At 44.2% G+C, this 12,196-nt stretch overlaps 1 protein-coding gene and 1 long non-coding RNA gene across 2 annotated transcripts in view; one reads left to right on the top strand and one right to left on the bottom strand.

Moving 5' to 3' along the window:
• Nucleotides 1-151: 151 nt before the first annotated feature.
• LOC135388577 (uncharacterized) lies at nucleotides 152-4,110 on the bottom strand. The gene is made up of 4 exons (XR_010421469.1): nucleotides 3,783-4,110; nucleotides 3,553-3,648; nucleotides 3,335-3,453; nucleotides 152-2,357 (listed from the first exon to the last, which is right to left on the bottom strand). It is a non-coding gene; the product is annotated as an uncharacterized LOC135388577 (long non-coding RNA).
• Nucleotides 4,111-11,620: 7,510 nt separating this feature from the next.
• Nucleotides 11,621-12,196, top strand: part of LOC135388579 (uncharacterized) — a 62,807-nt gene continuing 62,231 nt past the window's right edge. The window contains exon 1 of the mRNA XM_064618200.1: nucleotides 11,621-11,691. The gene's annotated coding sequence lies outside the window, so the exon portion shown is untranslated. The remainder of the gene's footprint in view (nucleotides 11,692-12,196) is intronic.

Consider the following 12,196-nt stretch of genomic DNA (forward strand, 5'->3'; position numbering starts at 1 on the left):
GAAATTTTTTATGTGCATGCTCTACCTTCCTATTCCTTCATGTGCACACGAACAACAGTGAATATATGTGAAGTGGCAAAAAGCAATGCTAGACTCTACCATCATTGGCCCCTTTAACTTTTCCACATTTATTTCCGGTCAACAGGGAATATCTCACTAGAAAAGAAGACATTTGTGCATTGTTTGGCAAGCAAATAAATATATTTATTTACATTTTCCATCAATCAACAATGTTGTGACCTGGTGCAAATATTAATGTCAACAAGGAAAGTACTTACAAATTATTCCTATGTGCTCAAATGCAGATATGACAATTCTGTTTTTGTACCTCAGCACAGTACAGTTTCAAAATTAACAAACTGCACAGCATCAGCAATCTTAAAGTAGCTCAAGAGGGGAGTCACATAAAGCTCCAATAATAGACTGTGCAAACAAAGCTAAAAAAAACAAAGTACTTCAAAAAAAAATCTGAATAATTGGTTGTCGTTGTGATATGTACTACTATACACAGTTCATGAATGGAACATGCTACCTCATTGCCTTTCCTCCATGTGAGCACTAGCACAGGCAGCTTTTTAGGTCGCTCTTTTCGTGTTTTTCTATTGTCTTTTTTTGTTTTCTGTGTTTGCAATAGCAAGCATGGCCATAGTGAAACACAAGTAGCCAAGGACAGGATGAGACATCTGCAATGCGACTGCTATCTCTCAACTGATATATTTATTAGCAGACTCTGGAATATACACATATATGCTGCTAAGCAAATGAGAAGTTAACCAATAGAATAACAGACAAGAAAAAAGGGTTATATATCTTCCCCTCTCCTCATTCTATTTCACAGGCAGCCCTAGTATCATTCGGAGTGTGTCCGTGCGTTCCCTTTGAGATAACGTATCTCAGACAGAAGCAAATCCAACAGCAGACTGCTTACACGTGCAACTGTCTTGTGTTTCTCTAACCACTTGTTATTTAACCGCTGCCTTGAGCTGTGTGTTCTGGAAATTTATGCAGCATCCAGAATCCCTGCAATGTGTTGCCGTGTTTCTCGAGGGCATCAAAAGTCTGTCCTTGGCTGCCTGTGTTTCACTATATCTCTCAGATACAAACTACCCCATTTCAACACAGTAGAAAACACAGATTTGTAAATAGCATCTGTTGATTGCACTGTACATACCCCCCATATAAAGGATCATAGTGGATACTACATCTCGTGCGATAATGTCAGGAATACAAAAAAACTAGATTTGAAACCACTCTTACGTCGTAGTAGTAGTATTTGTGTGAAGCTACGCAATTCCTGTCCTGCAAATAATTTAAACGATATGTTTCATCTGCCAGCGTGATGATCCCCTGAAAAGTAATTCACACTTGGCGGGAACTACCGGTTCTGAAACCTATCCCTGACATGTGTAGCCATCAGGGAGGAAACCCAAGGGCTGCGGTGGAAAAGACAAACACACACGGGCTATGTTCTCAATGTGTGTCAGCCGCTCTGGCTACTAAGAAGAACATGTTCCAAATTAATATAACATGGCTTGACATCATATGCCGGCGAAAGCTAACCAATAAAATTAGTAGTTAAATGTACAATACGTAAACACTTTCCATAACATGACAGTTCCCTTTCTGCATTTATGCGCTACCATTCAACCCACATAAACAGTGTACTGAATTTTTTTATAGCATTACACGTCGTTTGACAGAACTTGAACAAGATTACATAGCACACAATCGAAGTAGAGTGAACATAATGTGCAGAAAAAATGGCTAGGAAGCAAGTGAGCTGGTGAAGATGACGCATATGTAAAACCCCGTGACTAGGGAACACAAAGGGACGTGTTTGTGTTTGTCCCTTCGTGTTCCTAGTCTTGGGGTTTTACATCATGCATAATGTGCAGCCTTCCATTCACGCTTAATGGCCGTGGCAGTAATGCATGAAGGCCACTGCTAAGTTGTGTTGAGAAACACTACTTTATGTTTGCCATGTCTAAATGAAACGTACCTGACCTGATCCAAATTAACCGTTCTGAGTCTGGAACACACAAAGAGAAAAACGCAACACACGCCACAACATTAACAGATAGACAAATGAGCTGTGGCGAGCTCCACCTTGGGACAAAGTCAACAAGTAATGCACCAAAAGTCAATGAGTGCCTGAAATGTAACATTTCTGACTGGTAGCAGGACGGTCCACGTTCAATTCCTGGTGCTAGCACTGACTGGCTTTTTCATGAATTATTTGTTGAAGTTTCGATGTACTTGAGAACCATTCGTCAACCATTGTATCCTCATGAGATGATGAGGGTTTGTCATCTCAAAGAGATTCCCTTTCTGCCATGTGTCCTTATGGATGCTCATCACTGCAGAAAAAAAGAAAGAAAAAGCATTTAATGACAAGAAATGGATAGTCGTATTTACTGTATAATGATTGTGCACAACAGAAAGAAGACTTTCGCACAGAAGGCTGTACTTCTTGAGGTCTAACATCAAGTTACAAAATTCCAGAATATATGACATGTTGTAAGGTAGAGAATAAGTAGAGTTATAGAGTTGTCGAGTTGAGTTGAGGGGGGAGTTGTACCCCCTTTTTATTTTATTATATATGATTGTGTAATTATTTTATGTCTGTAGCAACCCTCGCTCTCTACATTACAACATGTTTTATATATTCCGGGATTTTGTAACTTCATGTTAGACATTAACAAGAGCAGCCTTGTGCACGAACGTCTCGTCTCATTAAAATTTAGATGCTCTCAACAGTCCTCTTTCTGTTGTGAATCTCTATCGCAGCATACCTGCACATTGCTGTTCTACGTACTGTGACTTTGCAGTAAGAGTATGGACTTTAGGTAAAAAGACTACACAGCACTCCTCAGGTATTTTTGCCTATCAAACAGTATGTATGTATGCAGTATGCACACAGTATTTGTGCACCAGACCCACTAAAAATGTAGTGAATGTGGCATTGCCCACGGTAATGCACCAAGTTCAACACAATTATTGTAGAATCCAGGTATTTTAGCTTACAAGCCAGTACCAGATCCAGTGTGAAGTTGTGAAAAATAAATAGTTTCGATTTTTCTAAGCTCTCAGAACACAGACAGTGAATTAATAAGAGTAGACAATGTTAACATGAATTCTGGGCTATTCTTCAATTAAAGGTTCACAGATAGTAAAGGCACCTTCCTCAATGGACGTTGATGACACTGAAAATTCTAAAACGTTATCAGAGGCGACATCAGCTTCTGTGTGTCAAAGGATTGAATGTCCAACAGTAATCCAACTAACAGTAACGAAAATGTGCAAAAGACAAATTAACTGAACTAATGTAACGTACCTTCTATATCAGACAGTGAAGCTTGTAACAGCCCATCCACAGGAACCAGTGTCCAGACAGCAAAAGTGCTTGAACTGGGAGATAGCAGCTAATCGGAATGGCGACCTTTGTTTTCCACCCTGAAAGCACAGGTTGTAACTTTGAGGGCAGATTTAAAAGTGGTGTCAAGATGTCTGCATGCGAGTGCACATGAAAAGTTGAACATAGGTGAATCGTACCTGTTGGTGGAGGTAGACTGCAACTAACGTGCCAGCAATTTCTTCATGCACCAGATGCAAGCCAGATCATGCTTCATTTCCGCCATCAGCGTGCACCTGTGACAATTCAGAAGTTAGATTATCAATACTATTGTGTTGTTAATCGTGGTTATATCAGAGTAAGCGCAGTAGGACAGCTGCACAATCGATTCATTAGGCTTGCTATATTTTGTATCTGAACCTCGACTTACCTTTTTTGCTCTCGTTTTTTGCCTTGATCCTCCGTGGCACGTTCAAAATGTTGTGCGTCGGGCACCTCAGATTTTCATCCGACGATTTCGTGCCGATATTCCAAATTGCCTCTGGAGTCGCGCGTAACCTATGATAACATTCGTTGACGAAATCCTTGCAGTGGAAATTAGCAGGCACCACTGTCAGCCAAGAGCTTCGCACTGCTTGGTCTTTTAGCAGCTTATAAAAGGTAACACTTGAATGCTCCGATGAATTGTTCTAACAGCGTAGCACGTAGCACCGTCGCATCTTCGACAACTTCGCCGTGGCATATCGCTCCAGCCCATAAAAGGCAAGGTCAGAACAAGGAAGTGTACTTTCCAAATGACGCCGTGCCAAAAAAAAATATTCACATGCTTTGTTTCCGGCTTAGCAATAACATAACAGCTGTTCGCTTATGTACGATGCACAGAGGACGAAACGAAAGAAGCCAAGCGGCCAAGCCAAGAGTGCATGCCAAGCCAAAGACAGATAAACCAGATAAACCGAGAGCAGTGACGTCGGTGCGCCCGTGCGCAGGGTTTGCCGACGGTCTGACGGCCGGGCGTGGGAACTAAAAAAACTGTTTTCTAAAAAACTACGAACAGTTGGAGCAAGATATTTCGCACACATATTCAGTGTTAGGTAATGAACACACAGCGCGAGTATCGCTCAGTTCTGCGGCACTTCAAAATCGGCATATCTGACCTTTAACAACCGTCTTATGTATTTTTTAGAAGAAGATAATTGTTTAGATAAATATCAGTGTGGCTCAACAGTCGACCAACTTTTGCGTTTGGAGACTACCATTAGAGAAGCCTTCGTCAGGAAACAGCACTGTATGGCTATATTCTTCGAGCTAGAGAAGGCATACGATACAGCATGGCGATATGGTATCCTTCGAGACTTGCATGCACTTGGTATTCGTGGTAGGATGTTCCAATGCATTACCAATTTCCTACAGGCGAGAACCTTCAGGGTACAAGTTGGGACAACACTATCACGTCCATTCATCCAGGAAAATGGTGTCCCGCAGGGGTCCGTACTTAGCGTGACCCTTTTCATCGTGAAAATGAACTCTTTAGCAAGTGTTATCGCTTCATCAATCAAGTACTCGTTGTACGTTGACGGTGTTCTGATATCTTATTGCTCCTCTAACCTATCAGTGTGCGAACGTCAACTACAGCTAACAACAAATAAGCTGGTCAGTTGGTCTCAGGAAAATGTCTTCAAGTTCTCTCACGACAAGACAGTTTGTGTTCGTTTCTCGAAGGTTCGGGGAATGTTCCCAGAGCCCACTCTTTCTATGTGCAACCAAAGTATAAGCGCGAAATCTGAACACAAATTCCTCGGTCTCATTTTCGACGAAAAACTCTCATTCTCAGCTCACCCGAAAGCCCTCAAGAGAAAATGCATAAAGTCTTTGAACATTCTAAAAGTACTCTCACAGCGATCCTGGGGCGCAGATCGCGATACATTCCACCAGATCTATGTCTCCACTGTCCTTTCAAAACTTGATTACGGTTGTGTGGTGTATAGGTAGGGTTCCGCGTTTTCGGTTTTAATCGAAAAACACCGAATACAGAGGAACATTCCAGGAAACATGACAGATAAAATGCTGCACATGCCCAGCTTAAGATTCCAATATGCCAAGCAGGCTTTCCTTTATTACTGTTCTTTTCTTGGTATCTGCTATGGTTAGATGACCTGGGACCACATTGAGTGTTCCAGGGTCAATCCTTTTGTCCCGGATCGGGTGCCGTGGTCGCAATCTCATCCTTCTGCCATTGTAGGTGCCCCACCGCGCTTGTGAACCGTTTAGGGACGTCACGTCAAGTAGAATCTCGGTCACCGGTCTTTACTTGTTTAGTGGAGGGGTTACGACAGTACATACACCTCCGCTTTCCACATACGGCGGTCCTGTCTTTCCGCGCGGCACCCGAGATGGGAAGAAAAAGGAAGAGGGCCTCGGACTGAGTTTGCGAAAATCAAGATTTTGAACTCTCAGGCAGATGTTGTCGTATGCAAGTATTGTCGCGTGACAATTAATGTGGGCTGTGGAATAGGTGCGGCGCGCATATTAGAGCACGTGCAATCGCGGCGCCACGTGAATCTGAAGAATCCTCGTAACGAACAAAGGTGAGCAAACGCCTTCCGGTCATTTCTTGCAGCACTTACAGAACTCGCGAACTAAAGAGCGCGCAGCAATGTCTGACAAGAACCTCGGCAAGTATGCTTGCATGTATTACAGTAAGCTTAAATGAGTTGTGCTTTCATTGGTTTCACGAATGCACCATCACCTCGCTGTGGAGCAATAAAGTTTCTTTTGTGATTTCACAAAACTGGTAATCCGCATTGGTTGTTGTTGTTACGGCTGCGTTAGACGCGCACAGCACTGAAATTACGTTGTAATTGCTATTCGCCGATAACTGTCGGGTAAACCATGCACACGCAAAGAAAAACATCGAAAAACTCCGATTTGGCGAATATTAATAAACATCGAAAAACATACGCCGAATCCGCCAAAAAATAAACATCGAAAACGCGGAACCCTATGTATAGGTCAGAACGACCTTCTACTCTGAAAATGTTGGACCCTGTACATCACCCGGGACTGCGCCTGGTCCTTTTAGCATTTCGGACCTCGCCAGACGAGAGTCTTTATGTGGAAGCCAATGAGTGGTCTCTCGAAAGGCGTCGTTTCTACCTGAGTACGTCATACGCATTAAGGATTAGAGGCTACCCACAAAACCCGGCGATCCCTGCTATAAGGGACACACAATATAAACTGCTCTTTTTGAACATGCCTTCAGCGGTACTGCCATTTAGTATGCGCATGTCACACGAAATTGAGCACGATGGCTTTTCGGAATGTAACTTCATGATCCTTGAGTGCAGTAAAAAAATCCCTCCATGGCAACCTCAACCAAAATGTGCTAGATCACTCACAAGATACGACAAACGTGATACCCCAAACATTGTACTGAAACAGGAATTTGAGCACCTAAAGGAAACCTTTGGCAGTCATGTCAAATTCTACACGGATGGATCAAAAACAGATACTAGATGTTGCATGTGCTATGGTTACTAGAAAAGTCACATGTTCACACCGGCTAAAGAACACCATGTCTATTTTTACTGCTGAAGTGTATGGAATAATTTTAGCCCTCAATTACATCCTACAAAATCACATAAGATCCTCAGTAATATACACAGATTCTCTCAGTTCTCTGCAGGCTATTTGTAACATACACCCCACTAAAAACCTGGCAGTTGATCGTGCAAGGAGCCTTGCAAGCACTATAGCTAATAGGGCTTATCAGTTACTCTTCTGCTGGATACCCAGTCATGTTGGGATACCTGGCAATGAACGAGCTGAACATGCTGCTACGGCTGCGCTAACAAGTGACATAACCCCTTTCGAAATTCCATATCAAGACCTCAAACTAGTTATGTCTAAAGATATGCATAAATAACGACTGGCAAACATCTTGGGACCGGCAAACCAATAATAAATTACATAATATCAAGCCCTACGTAGGCTCCCGTTCACCAGGTATGTCCAATCGACTATATGAAGTGCTGTCCTTTGTTTGGGACACACATACTTGACGCATGGGTATCTTCTACGAGGAGAAGACCCACCGGAATGCAACCACTGTGGGCAACAGCTTTCGATCATTCACATCCTTATCACGTGTCCAGCGTACCAACATCTTCGTCAACATCATTTTGCTCTCTTTTATAGAACCTTTTTGCCCCTACACCTGATGCCTCTGCTGGGTGATGACATCTTTGTTCCTTTTGAGAACGTGTATAGGGTTTTTAAAGATACTGGGTTTTTAAAAGATCTGTGATTTTAAATACTAATGTAACAGTTACTCAAATTTTTGTCCTGAACATGTACTTTTTAACTAACTAGTCTTCAGTGGTATTTGGCGCATTATGGTCTTTGTAGCTGATGCGCCAATATAAGCTATAGCTATATAGCTAATGCGACAACCCGAATCAAATAAAAAAAAATCAGCGACACGGCGCTGTGTACAACTTGTGGTTTCCCGGCAACAATCCGACACATTATAGAAGACTGTAGCCGGTACGTATGCGAGCGACGGGCCTTTAAATGTCAACATAAACTGCTGGATCAGAGGCCATTCAACATCTGCAAAGTTCTGGGCCCATGGAAATCCTGCAGAAATCCTGCACATCAGTGCCGTGCACTTCGCGCTTTTCTTTCCTGTCTGAGTGAGGGCCGCCGGCCTCTTTCAAGAACTGTAGGGGTTTCTTTTGTTTTCCTTTCCTCTTCATCCTTTCAGTTGAACCTTTTTTGAGAGGGGTAGGATCCTGCACTCAACGCAGGGAAACATCCCACATTATCATCACCATCCATTCATCTATGTTGTTGTTGTTGTTGTTGAGTAAATTCGGCACGCTCTTTATGTTGGTGGGGTAAAAAAGGGACCTCTACTTGGCAAATTTCCGAGTTCACTTCGGGTCACTGTACCGGGGGAAGAGTACCGCAATCACTCCGCGTCGTCTGCTCCTGCAGCCATATTGCTTCCAAGCCGCCGCGGAGCGCGTGTTAAGATGGCTGTAGTCAGTGTTACATCTCGTTGATTTTGCGGCTGTGCACCACGCCTTTTGTGACTTCCTGTGGTGGGACATGGCTAATACTTAATGAAACAGTGCACAAGCGTCACTACAGTATCATTTGTTGTATTCTGTAGCTAACAGAGGAATTATGTTGGAGCGTGTTCGCCGCTAAAAGGCATCGTCGAGTCTCGTTTGCGCTCTATAGAGCAATTTTCCCCCTTTTAGTTCACTTATTTTGTAGACATAAAACTATAGTACTCGGGTGTGCAGCTTCAGATTTACATAAATGTTCTCCACCAGTTTTATTCTCATCTCTTCGCGATTAAATTTATATTTCACATGTTCAACGGCGATGTGCATGCCAACGCTTTTTGCGCGCATGTAAAGTGCTATGGATTGTTCTTCCAATCCCCCGCTCCAATGCAAGCAGTTGATCTTCCATGACGAGTAGACCGTGAGCCTGAGATCGCTACATTCTCTCTCAGCCTTTGCTTATTTCTTTTAACACTGCGATCTCGTCAAGGGGACCATCACATGGCTTGTCTGCAGTTGTGTCCTGTGCATGCTCCTCGATGCTCTCGTCACAGAAATTTGTGACGGTGTTGTCTTCCTCTGCAAAGTTTATTCATTCACAATTACAGCTCAATATTTAGGAACAACTTTAATAAGGGTACCTGATACGGTGCATATCTACATATATTTCGACACATTACCTTCCTTCATTGCCCCTGGATCTTACACTAGGGTACGTGTCATCAACTTCAGTGTGCAACTCCTTTGGTGACTCCTCGGAGAACTCTGCGTGCGAAGAACGGGGGATAGGAGCTTTCCTCAGCCTCGTAGGTGTCCGGTATGCGAAAATGCTTCGGACTGCCGTTCACTTCAACTTCTTCCTTTCGATTCTTCTTGTCCTCGAGGTATCGCGTGGGATTGCCCTGAGAGTGGCGTTTTGTTAGTACTGCAGAACAGGGAACGCAATGGGAAGATCCGACAACCACTACTTTGATACGCCTGGCTGTTCTTCGCACAGTTGAACTGTTATTCAATACAGTGTGCAAAAGTTCTACAATGAAAAATAAACACACCACGAAATTTACCTCGCTCAAGCGCGTGTTATTCATAGGCGCGAAGTTCTTCCGGCCGATTCTGTGCCGATCTACGCGTCTCGTCATTTTTGCCCGTCGGAATGCAGAAAAAGGCTTTGCCTGACTCTGTCCCGTTGCTGCACAACAATCAGGCATGGTTGTTCGTAGTTCCTCAGCTCTCCGAGATACATTTCACGTACAAGAAACACAAGAGCAGCACACGAACGTACACGCACATGCGTCCCAGCTATTGCGTTCCCCGTAGACCCAGCGGGAGGTTGGAAGCAAAGAGGAGGAAAACACACCACGTGACGCGTTTCGGCGAATGAGCGAGGCGGCGGCACGGGGAAAGCGAATACGATGCTCTTCCCCCAGGTACAGTGACTCTAAGCCCAGCGCTACCGATATGCCATCTATTAGGCAAGAGCAGAGGGCGCAGCGCTCCGCCTCCCGAGTCCTCCTATTGGCGCGCCATTTGGAGGCGGAGCTTCCCTCGCTCTTGGTCAGCGAAGTCAAGGATAGTCCTTGCTTCGACGCTAAGCAGTGAACGACGCTTCAGCTCGTGCATCAGTGTTTTTAGTCGAACATGCACGTGCACGCGCGTGCCACGCCATGGAGCATTTCCGGTTAAAAACATAGTGCGCGTTGCAAAAATATTCTCAGTGGAACATGTGCGAGAACTGTTGCGGGCTACAATTCGATGAATCGGTAGTGAAAAATGCAGCATTGTGCGTCATGGCGCGCATATATGGAACACAAAGATCGGACCCGTTCCAAATCCACACGCGCCCTATAGGTGTGCGCGCGCTTCTCCTGCTGTCTCATTGGATGCCGCCAACCTTTGCCTCCTGGGGATCCCATTCGTTGCCGCCAAAGACTGCTCTGTCTTCATTGCGTTTTTCTTCTGAACGGTAGCGTTGTGTCAACTAATTTTGTTTGATTTGTACTTACACGGACATTCATTTGAGAGCAAGTTGTTTTTGCATTTTAGTGCCCCTTTAATGTAATCCGCTGCTGTGCAGTCGCCGAAAAATACCTGGCACACACGAGAGGTCAGAAAGAGATATATTCTGAGTCGTTTGAAGAATTTGTGTTTGTGGCTAATTCTTGTCTCCGTGAACTGTAATGAAAAACAGTAAACAGAGACTCGACCGCTCTCTTTCTGTGCTCCGCAATGTTTTCTGTTAGGCCGGAGGGCAGAACACTAAATTTTAATGGAAAAGGTAACATATCGCAACCCCGAGAGTACGGTATCGACGCGACTCATATAATGGATACACAAGAAAAATTTCGCGAAATGGGGGAAAAATAGTGAACGACAAAAAGGCGATTTACAGGCTAGCTGGCGGACGAACTCCATAATGAAGGATGAAGGTGCCCAGGAGGAGGGGGGTCAGGATGTCCTGACCCCCTCCTCAATTTGTCTTCACATAGTGTTTAATTGACCTAGATCGTGTATCTACTATGCTGTCCAAGGCTGGACCCCCTATCAGAAAAATCCTGGATCCGTCCCTGAAGGCGCCTGAGCAATGGGCGGAAGCCAGACAAAACACAACACGAATATTGCTTCGTTTTGTGTTTTCTCTGTCTTCTGCCCATTGCTCAGGCACCTTCATGATGGGGCCAAAAATGGATTCGTGAAAAATTTATTTCGTACGCCTTATCTGTTCATAGCATGGGCGGTGGTGATGGAACTGCTTGCAAAGTATACGCACTCTCACAATGTACCACGTGGTGGTGCTGGTGAAAGGGCTCGCTGCTCGTTGTCGGCCTCACAGAGGTGAGCAACGTCACGACTGACGCCCTGGGGGAATGTGCGTCCTGGGCCGACTTCTAACGGAACAGTGCCGACATGTGTCTGAAAGCGTCTGAGGAAAACCCAGGAAAAAAACCCAGATAGCACAGCCGGCACCGGGATTCGAACCCGGGTACCTCCCAATCGGCAGGTGGCGGTGGTGGTGGTGGTGGTGGTGGTGATAGTGAAAGGGCTTGCCGTTGTCGTCCTCACGTAGGTAACAGCTCGGCACACACGCCACAAACCAACCATGATCCATTCATTCGTTTTTAAAGGATTCACTTAACACGTTTTTACTGTAGACTGACTAACCTTTTCTTTCATACCGCAATAAACACCACGAACACGTGGTAATTGTTCCCGCTGCACAGAAGAAAAAGACAAAGAACCACAACGTTCCAAATTTCCTTCAAGCAGGTAATGCTGTTTTTTATATAGTGTTTGCAAGTTACTATGGTATAAGAAAGCGAAGCGGAAAATTAGCGAGTGAACAACAGAGTCGACTAGTCTATCGCTTGTTAGCTGATGCGCAACCGATATTGCACTCTTAGGATAAACCATGTTCCCTCGCATTTGTCATGATCTGTGGTTCTCCCCAAGCAGCAATCTTTGAGGCAAACTTACAAAGTGGGATAATCTCGTTATATTGAAACAAAAAATACGTTTTTAATATCTACACGTCTCATCTAACCTGCACTACTTGCACGTTGCGGCCATCTAGCACTTGGCTTCCCAATTTATCGAGACGCTGCCCTCGAAAATATGGTACACTTTCTGGAAGAGTATCAAAGAAACCTTGTATCACTGGACTCCTACTCAGATAATTACGCTTTATAAAAGCGTAAGTGCCGCTATGCTTGGCCAAGTACGAGTGATACAGCAAATGCAGGGAGTTAAAAAAAATAGACAATCCTGACGAAAA

This window comes from Ornithodoros turicata, chromosome 3 (assembly GCF_037126465.1).
Source record: "Ornithodoros turicata isolate Travis chromosome 3, ASM3712646v1, whole genome shotgun sequence".
NCBI lineage: Eukaryota > Metazoa > Arthropoda > Arachnida > Ixodida > Argasidae > Ornithodoros > Ornithodoros turicata.